Here is a 10,375-nt window from a genome sequence, read left to right on the forward strand (position 1 = left end):
AGGAAACAAGAAGAATCTCAAATAAACAACCTAACCTTACACCTAAAGCAATTAGAGAAGGAAGAACAAAAAACCCCAAAATTAGCAGAAGGAAAGAAATCATAAAGATCAGATCAGAAATAAATGAAAAAGAAATGAAGGAAATGATAGCAAAGATCATTAAAACTAAAAGCTGGTTCTTTGAGAAGATAAACAAAATTGATAAACCATTAGCCAGACTCATCAAGAAAAAAAGGGAGAAGACTCAAATCAACAGAATTAGAAATGAAAAAGGAGAAGTAACAACTGACACTGCAGAAATACAAAGGATCATGAGAGATTACTACAAGCAACTCTATGCCAATAAAATGGACAATCTGGAAGAAATAGACAAATTCTTAGAAAAGCACAACCTTCTGAGACTGAGCCAGGAAGAAATAGAAAATATAAACAGGCCAATCACAAGCACTGAACTTGAAACTGTGATTAAAAATCTTCCAACAAACAAAAGCCCAGGACCAGATGACTTCACAGGCAAACTCTGTCAAACATTAAGAAGAGCTAACACCTATCCTCCTCAAACTCTTCCAAAATATAGCAGAGGGAGGAACACTCCCAAACTCATTCTACAAGGCCCCATCACCCTGATACCCAAACCAGACAAAGATGTCACAAAAAAAAGAAAACTACAGGCCAATATCGTGATGAACATAGATGTAAAAATCCTCAACAAAATACTCTCAAACAGAATCCAACAGCACGTTAAAAGGAACATACACCATGATCAAGTGGGATTTATCCCAGGAATGCAAGGATTCTTCAATATACACAAATCAATCAATGTGATACACCATGTTAACAAATTGAAAGATAAAAACCATATGATCATCTCAATAGATGCAGAAAAAACTTTTGACAAAATTCAACACCAATTTTTGATAAAAACCCTCCAGAAAGTAGGCATAGAGGGAACTTACCTCAAAATAATAAAGGCCTTACATGACAAACCCACAGCCAACATCGTTCTCAATGGTGAAAAACTGAAACCATTTCCTCTATGATCAGGAACAAGACAAGGTTGCCCACCCTCACCACTATTATTCAACACAGTTTTGGAAGTTTTACCTACAGCAATCAGAGAAGAAAAGAAACAAAAGGAATCCAAATTGGAAAAGAAGAAGTAAAACTGTCACTGTTTGCAGATGACATGATACTATACATAGAGAATCCTAGAAATGCTACCAGAAAAGTACTAGAGCTAATCAATGAATTTGGTAAAGTAGCTGGATACAAAATTAATGCACAGAAATCTCTTGCATTCCTATACACTAATGATGAAAAATCTGAAAGAGAAATTAAAGAAACACTCTCATTTACCATTGCAACAAAAAGAATAAAATACCTAGGAATAAACCTACCTAAGGAGACTACACACCTGTATGAAGAAAACTATAAGACACTGATGAAAGAAATTAAAGATGATACAAACAGATGGAGAGATATACCATGTACTTGGATTGGAAGAATCAACCTTGTGAAAATGATTATACTACCCAAAGCAATCTACAGATTCAATGAACTCCCTATCGAACTACCAATGGCACTTTTCACAGAACTAGAACAAAAAATTTCACAATTCGTATGGAAACACAAAAGACCCCGAATAGCCAAAGCAATCTTGAGAAAGAAAAAACAAAGCAGGAGGAATCAAGCTCCCTGTCTTCAGACTATACTACAAAGCTACAGTAATCAAGCAAATATGGTACTGGAAAAAACACAGAAATATAGATCAATGGAACAGGATAGAAGGCCCGGAGATAAACCCACTCATATACGGTCACCTTATCTTTGATAATGGAGGCAAGAATATACAGTGGAGAAAAGACAGCGTCTTCAGTAAGTGGTTCTGGGAAAACTGGACAGCTACATGTAAGAGAATGAAATCAGAACACTCCCAAGTGCCATACACAAAAATAGACTCAAAATGGATTAAAGACCAAATGTAAGGCCAGACAGTATAAAACTCTTAGAGGAAAATATAGGCAGAACACTCTATGACATAAATCACAGCAAGATCCCTTTTGACCCACCTCCTAGATGAATGGAAATAAAAACAAAAACAAACAAGTGGGACCTAATGAAACTTAAAAGCTTTTGTACAGCAAAGGAAACCATAAACAAGATGAAAAGACAACCCTCAGAATGGGAGAAAATAGTTGCAAACCAAGCAACTGACAAAGGATTAATCTTCAAAATATACAAGGAGCTCATGCAGCTCAATATCAGAAAAACAACCAACCCAATCCAAAAATGGGCAGAAGACCTGAATGGACATTTCCTCAAAGAAAATATACAGATTGCCAACAAGCACATGAAAGGATCTTCAACATCACTAATCATTAGAGAAATGCAAATCAAAATGACAATGAGGTATCACTTCACACCAGTCAGAATGGCCATCATCAAAAAATCTACAAACAGGTCTTCCCTGGTGGTGCAGTGGTTGAGAGTCCACCTGCCAATGCAGGGGACACAGGTTCGTGCCCTGGTGCGGGAAGATCCCACATGCCCCGGAGCGGCTGGGCCCATGAGCCATGGCCGCTGAGCCTGCACGTCCGGAGACTGTGCTCCACAACGGGAGAGGCCACAACAGCTAGAGGCCTGCATACCGCAAAATAAATAAATAAATAAATAAATAATAAATAAAATAAAAAAATCTACAAACAATAAATGCTGGAGAGGGTGTGGAGAAAAGGGAACCCTCTTGCACTGTTGGTGGGAATGTAAATTGATACAGCCACTATGGACAACAGTATGGAGGTTCCTTAAAAAACTAAAAATAGAATACAGTATGACCCAGCAATCCCACTACTGGGCATATACCCTGAGAAAACCATAATTCAAAAAGAGTCATGTACCACATTTTTCACTGCAGCACTGTTTACAATAGCCAGGACATGGAAACAACCTAAGTGTCCATCGACACATGAATGGATAAAGAAGATGTGGCCCATATATACAAAGGAATATTACTCAGCCATAAAAATAAATTAAATTGAGTTTTTTGTAGTGAGGTGGATGGACCTAGAGCCTGTCATAAAAAGTGAAATAAGTCAGAAAGAGAAAAACAAATACCATATGCTAGCACATATATATGGAATCTAAAAAAAAAAAAAAAGGTTCTGATGAACCTAGGGGCAGGATAGGAATAAACACACAGATGTAGAGAATGGATCTGAGGACATGGGGAGGGGGAAGGGTAAGCTGGGATGAAGTGAGAGAGTAGCATGGACATATATACACTACCAAACGTAAACTAGATAGCTAGTGGGAAGCAGCTGCATAGCACAGGGAGATCAGCTCGGTGCTTTCTGACCACCTAGAGGGGCGGGATAGGGAGTGTGTGAGGGAGATGCAAGAAGGAGGGGATATGGGGATATATGTATACGTATAGCTGATTCACTTTGTTATACAGCAGAAACTAACACAACATTGGAAAGTAATTATACTCTGATAATGATGTTAAAAAATAATAATCCTACAATGGCCTCTAAGTGTTCAAGTAAAATATAAGTTGCACATCTCTCACTTTAAATCAAAAGTTAGATATGATTAAGCTTAGTGAGGAAGGCACGCTGAAAGCCAAGCAGAGGTAAGAAAAAGCCAAGAGGTAGGCCTCTTGCACCAAACAGGTAGCCAAGTTGTGAACGCAAGGGAAAACTTGTTGAAGGAACTTAAAAGTGCTGCTCCAGTGAACACACAAATGATAAGAAAGTGAAACAGCCTTATTGCTGATATGGAGAAAGTTTAGTCTGGATAGAAGATCAAACCAGCCACAATATTCCCTTAATCCAAAGCCCAATCCAGAGCAAGGCTCAAACTCTCTTTAATTCTGTGAAGGTTGAGAAAGGTAAGGAAGCTGAAGGAGGAAAGTTTGAAGCTAGCAGAGGTTGGTTCATGAGGTTTAAGGAAAGGAGCCATCTCCATAAGATAAAGTGCACGATGAAACAGCAAGTGCTGATGTAGAAGCTGCAGCAAGTTATCCAGAAGATCTAGCAAAGATAATTCATGAAGGTGACTAAGCAATAGATTTTCAGTGGAGATGAAACAGCGTTCTATTGGAAGAAGATGCCATTTAGGACTTTCATAGCTAGAGAGGAGAAGTCAGTGCCTGGTTTCAAAGCTTCAAAGGACAGGCTGACTCTCTTTTTAGGGGTTAATGCAGCTGGTGACTTTCAACTGAAGCCAGTGCTCATTTATCATTCTGAAAATCCTAGGACCCTTAAGAATTATGCTACATCTACTCTGCCTGTGCTCTATAAATGAAAGAACAAAGGCTGGATGACAGCACATCTGTTTACAACATGGTTTACTGAATATTTTAAGCCCACTATTGAGACTACTGCTCAGAGAAAAAGAATCCTTTCAAAATATTACTGCTCACTGATAATGTAGCTGGTCCCCCAAGAGCTCTGATGGAGATGTACAATGAGATTAATGTTGTCTTCACTCCTGGTAACACAACATCCTTTCTGCAGCCCATGGATCGAGGAATCATTTCGACTTTCAAGTCATGATTTAACAAATACATTTTGTAAGGCTATAGCTGCCATAGATAGTGATTCCTCTGATGGACCTAGGAAAACCTCGTGGAAAGAATTCACCATTCTGGATGCCATAAGAACATTCATTATCATGGGAAGAGGTCAAAATATGAACATTCACAGGAGTTTGGAAGAAGTTGATTCCAACCCTCATGGATGACTCTGAGGGGTCCAAGACTTCAGTGGAGGAAGTAACGGCAGATGTGGTGGAAATAGCAAGAGAACTAGAATTAGAAGTGGAGCCTGAAGATGTGGCTGAATTACTGAAACATTATGATTAAACTTTAATGTATGAGGAATTTCTTGTTATGGATGAGCAAAGAAAGTGGTTTCATGAGGTAGAATCTACTCCTAGTGAAGGTTGTTGAAATGACAACAAATGATTTAGAATATTACATAAACTTAGTCGATAAAGCAGCAGCAGGGTTTGAGAAAACTGACTCCAATTTTGAAAGAAGTTCTACTGGGCATAAAATGCTATCAAATAGCATTGCATGCTACAGAGAAATGGTTCATTAAAGGAAGAGTCATTCGACACAGCAAACTTCATTGTTGTCTTATTTTTAAAAATTTCTCCAGCCACCCCAGCCTTCAGCAATCACCACCCTGATCAGCCAGCAGCCCTCAACTGGAGGCAAAACCCTCCACCAGCAAAAAAGATTATGACTCGAAGGCTCAGGTGGTGATTATTATTTTTTAGCAATAAAGTATTTTAAAATTAAGGCATTGTTTTTTAGACATAATGCCATTGCACACTTAATAGACTACAGTATAGTGTAAATGTAAGTTTTACATGCAGTCAGAAACCAAAAAATTCATGTGACTCACTTTTTTGTGGTATTAGTTTTATTGTGGTGGTCTGGAACCGAACCTATGATATCTCTGAGGTATGCCTGTACAGTGTTGAATATAAGTGTTAAGAATTGATTTTTTTGTCTTGTTGCTGAACTTAGAGGAAAAGCATTCAGTCTTTTTATCAGTAAGTGTGATATTTGCTGTAATTTTTACATCAGTGCCTTAATTAGATTGAGGAAGTTCCCTTTTATTTATAGTTTGCTGAGAATTTTTATCATGAACTGATATTGAATGTTTTTTATTAATTAAGTTTTATTGGAGTATAGTTGCCAACTGATATTAAATTTTGTCAAATGCCTACATCTGTTGAGATGATTATATGTTTTTCTCCTTCATTCTGTTAATACAGGGAATTACATTGATTGATTTGAATGTTAAACCAACCTTGCATTCTTGAGATAAACCCCACTTGGTCATGGTGTAAAATCTTTTCTATATGCTGCTGGATTCAGTTGTTAGTATTGGAAAGAATGTTTCCCTCTATGTTTATCAGTCATATCTGTCTGTAATTCTTTTCTTGTAACAAACACAACACATATTGTTATTGTTCTAAGCCACAGTCAGCAATCTACGGTCTGTGGCTACATCTGGTCCACAGTCTGTTTTCATAGTCTACTGAACACAGCCACATTCATTTATGTATGACTGTCTATGGCTGCTTTTACAATGGCAGATTTGAATAGTTGTGAGAGAGACCATATGACCTGCAAAGCCTAAAATATTTACTATCGGGCCCCTTAGAGAAAATATTTGCTGACTCCTGCTCTAAACCATACATCTAGATATGAAATTCTGGGAAAAAATTCTGTCAGGACTGACTGTAAGTTAAACACAGATTTTTGTGGGTATGGAAGGTTGGGATCCCTAACTTCCTCATTGTTCAGGGGTCAACTGTATATAGTTTGGAGAGGTTTAAACTATACATTGGCTAGTGTCACAACCCCCTCCCCTTTTAAAACCAAAAAACCTCTACAGTGACTTCCCATTGTACTTAAAATAAAATCTAGACTCCCTTCCTTGGTCTACAAGGATCTATATGATCTAGCCTGTTCCCACCTGTCCATTCTCATCTTGCACCACTCTGATCACTGCTCATTTCTCTGCAGCCATACTGGCCTTCTCAATTCCTAGAATGTTGCCAAGCTCTCTCCCACCTCAAGACTGTTTACCTAGAAGTCCACTTTCAACTCTACCTCCAAATCCGTGTCCAATTACTAGTCATCCTTTAGGTTTTGCCTTAAGTTTCACTGACTCAGAGGAGCTGACTCTGAAGCTTCTATCAAATCAGCCTCTGTAGTTAGTCTTTTTCATAAAATCCTATTCTTTTCCTTCAAGGACCTATCAGAATTTGTAATTTATATATTTATCTGTGATGCTTTTTAAAATGTCTATTTTACTTATTAAGACCATGAAGGCAGGGACTGTGTCTCTTTCATTACTGTATCTTTAACACTACTACAGACCCTGGCACATAGTAGGCACTCAACGTAAATGCTTGTTGAATGGGACTTTTAGTTGTAGCAGAATGTCTCCTATTTACCTATCTCTAATGAAAACTGAATCCTACTTATCCTAAGCCATAAAATCCTTAAGCCCTCTATGCACTATAATCTTATTAAGTTGTTTTGACTGTAGGACTACCAGACACCTGCTCCCGGTTTTATTGAGTGTGATTATGCCAGTCATTTGTATTAATTTCCTGTAGTGTTTCTGAGAATGTCTGCTGGAAATAGGCTTTAATGTTTTCCTTTAATGTGCTTCCTGGTTGATCCCCACTGCACTCCACTGTCCAAGCCCCATCACTGTCACCCCTGTCCATGCCATTTTCTGAACTTTTTTTTTTTTTTTTTTGCAGTACGCGGGCCTCTCACTGTTGTGGCCTCTCCCGTTGCGGAGCACAGGCTCCAGACGCGCAGGCTCAGCGGCCATGGCTCATGGGCCCAGCCGCTCCACGGCATGTGGGATCTTCCCGGACCGGGGCATGAACCCGTGTCCCCTGCATCGGCAAGCGGACTCTCAACCACTGTGCCACCAGGGAAGTCCCTCATCGTAGTTTTGATTTGCATTTACCTGATAGCTAATGATTTCCAACATCTTTTTATGTGCCACTTGTATATCTTCTTTGTAGAAGTAGCTATTCAGATTTTTTGCCTATTTTTTAGTCAGGTTATCTGTCTTTTCCTTACTGAGTTGTAAGAGTTCTTTATATTCCAGCTACGGGTCCTTTAACAAATACATAGGTTGCAAATATTTTCTACCAAAATGTTAATTGACTTTTCACTTTCTTAATAGTGTCCTTTCAAAGCACAAAAGTTTTTAATTTTGATGAAGTCCAGTTTTATCCATTTTTCTTTTGTTGCTTATGTTTATGGTGTCATTTTTGAGAATTCATTGCTAAGTCCAAGGTCACAAATATTTACCTCAGTTTTCTCCTAAGAGTTTTATATAGGTTAAGAGTACATAACCCGGGACTTCTTTGGTGGTCCAGTGGCTAAGACTCCATGCTCCCAATGCAGGAGGCCGGGGTTCGACCCCTGGTCGGGGAACTAGATCCTGCATGCTGCAACAAAGATCCCGAGCGCTGAAACGAAGACTCAATGCAGCCAAATAAATAAATAAATATTTTAAAAAGAGTACATAACCCTTTGATCCATTTTGAGTTAATTTTTGCATATGATGTGAAGGTAAAGGCACAGCTTCATTCCTTTGCATTTGGCTATCCAGTTGTCCTGACATGATTTTTTGAAAAGACTCTTCTTTCTCCACTAAAGGTCCTTGGCACCCTTGTTAAAAATCAATTGACCATGGATACAGGGGTTTATTTCTAGATTCTCAATTCTATTCCACTGTTGTATGTGTTTATCCTTAGGCCAGTACCACACTGTCTTGATTACTGTTGCTTTACAGTCAAGTGTGAAAATTGGGAAGTGTGAGTCCTCTAACTTTGTTCTTTTTCAAGATTGCTTTGGCTATTCTGGGTCCCTTGAATCTCCACATGAATTTTAGGATCAGTTTATCAATTTCCACAAAGAAACCAACTGGGATTCTCATAAGGATTGCTTTTAATCTGTATATCAATTTGGGGAATATTGATATATTAACAATAATAAGTCTTCCAATCAATTAACGTGGGATATTTTTTCAGTTGTTTAGATATTGTTTAATTTCTTTCAGCAATCTTTGATAGTTTTCAGGGTATTAGTTTCATTATTCATTAAATATATTCCAAAATATTTAAAAAATGTTTTTGATGCTGTTGTAAATAAAATTGTTTTAATTTTGTTTTTAGATTATTGCAGGTGTATAGAAACTGATTTTTGTATATTGATTTTGAATCATGTCATCTGCAAACAGAGATAGTTTTATTTCTTCCTTTCAATCTGGGTATCTTTTATTTTATTTTATTTCCACTATATGTTTTTGAATGGATTTCTTAGTGGATTACTTGGGAATTACAATTAATAATATCTTGGGAATTCCCTGGTGGTCCAGTGATTAGATTCCAGGCTTCCACTACAGGTGGCTCGGGTTCGATCCCTGGTCGGGAATTAAGATCCTGCAAGCCATGTGGTGTGGCCAAAATAAAATAAAATAAAATATTAAAAATAATAATATCTTAATTTATAACAATCTCATTCATATTGACACCAAGTTAATTTCAATAGTGTACAAAATATTTGCTCCTGTATAACTCCATTCCCTCCCCATTCTTTTCTGCTGTTATCCTCATACAAATTGCACATTATGCATTGTGTATCCATTAACACCGATGTATTTATGTATTATACAGTTGTCTTTTAAATCAAATACAAGAAAAATTACAAAAATAGATTTATACTATTTTATATTTAATTATGTAGTTACCTTTACCATTACTCTTTATTTTTTCCTGTGGATTTGAATTAATGTCCTTTCATTTTAGCCTGATTTCTTGTAGGGCAGGTTTGCTAGAATTGAAAGCTCTCAGTTTTTGTTTACCTAGGACTGTCTTAATTTCTCCTTTATTTTTGAAGGATAGTTTTTTTCTGGATATAGAATTCTTTTAGCACTTTTATAACTTTGACTATGCCATCCCATCACCTTTTGACCTCCATGTTTTCTGATGAGAAATCAGCTCTTATAATTGTTGTGGATCTCTTTTACACAATGAGTCATTTCTCTCTTGCTGCTTTCAAGATTCTCTCTTTGTCTCTTTCTTTTGACATTTTGATTATCATGTATCTACATAAGAATCTTTCTGAGTTTATTGAGCTTCTTGGATATGTAAATTAATGTATTTTTTCAAATTTCAACAGTTTTCAGGCATTATTTCTTCAAATATTCTTCCTGTCTCTTCTCTCTTTTCTCTCCTTCTGGGATTTCCATATAATATGCTTGATGGTGTCCCACAGGTCTCTGAAGCTCATTCATTTTTTCTTCATTCTTTTTTCTTTCTGTTCCTCAAAGTGGATAATCTCAATCGACCTATTTTCAAGTCCACTGATTCTTTCTGCTGACTGCTCAAATCTGCTGTTGGGTTCTGCAAGTAGATTTTTCATTTCAATTATTGTGCTTTTCAACTCCAGAATTTCTATTTGGTTCCCTTTTATAAAGCCTATCTCTTTACTGGTATTTTCTATTTGGTGAGACATGATTCTCATGCTTTCTTAGGTTCTTAAGAGCTGCTTTTATTTGGTTTTTTGAACAAGTTTAAAATAGCTGATCTACAGTCTTTGTCTAATAGGTCCAAAGTCTTGGCTCCCTCAAGGACAGTTTTTATTGATTGCCTCTCCCCGCCCCCGGGGCTATATTTTCTTGTTCTTTTTTTCTTTTTTTTGTATACCTCATATTTTTTGTTTTAAACTGGACATTTTACATAATATAATGTGGCAAGTCTGAAAATCAGATTCCCCTCTCCTCAGGGTTTCTTATTGTTGCTGTTTGTCATTGTTGTTGTT

Source organism: Mesoplodon bidens, assembly GCF_964165515.1.
Source record: "Mesoplodon bidens genome assembly, chromosome: X".
Lineage (NCBI taxonomy): Eukaryota > Metazoa > Chordata > Mammalia > Artiodactyla > Ziphiidae > Mesoplodon > Mesoplodon bidens.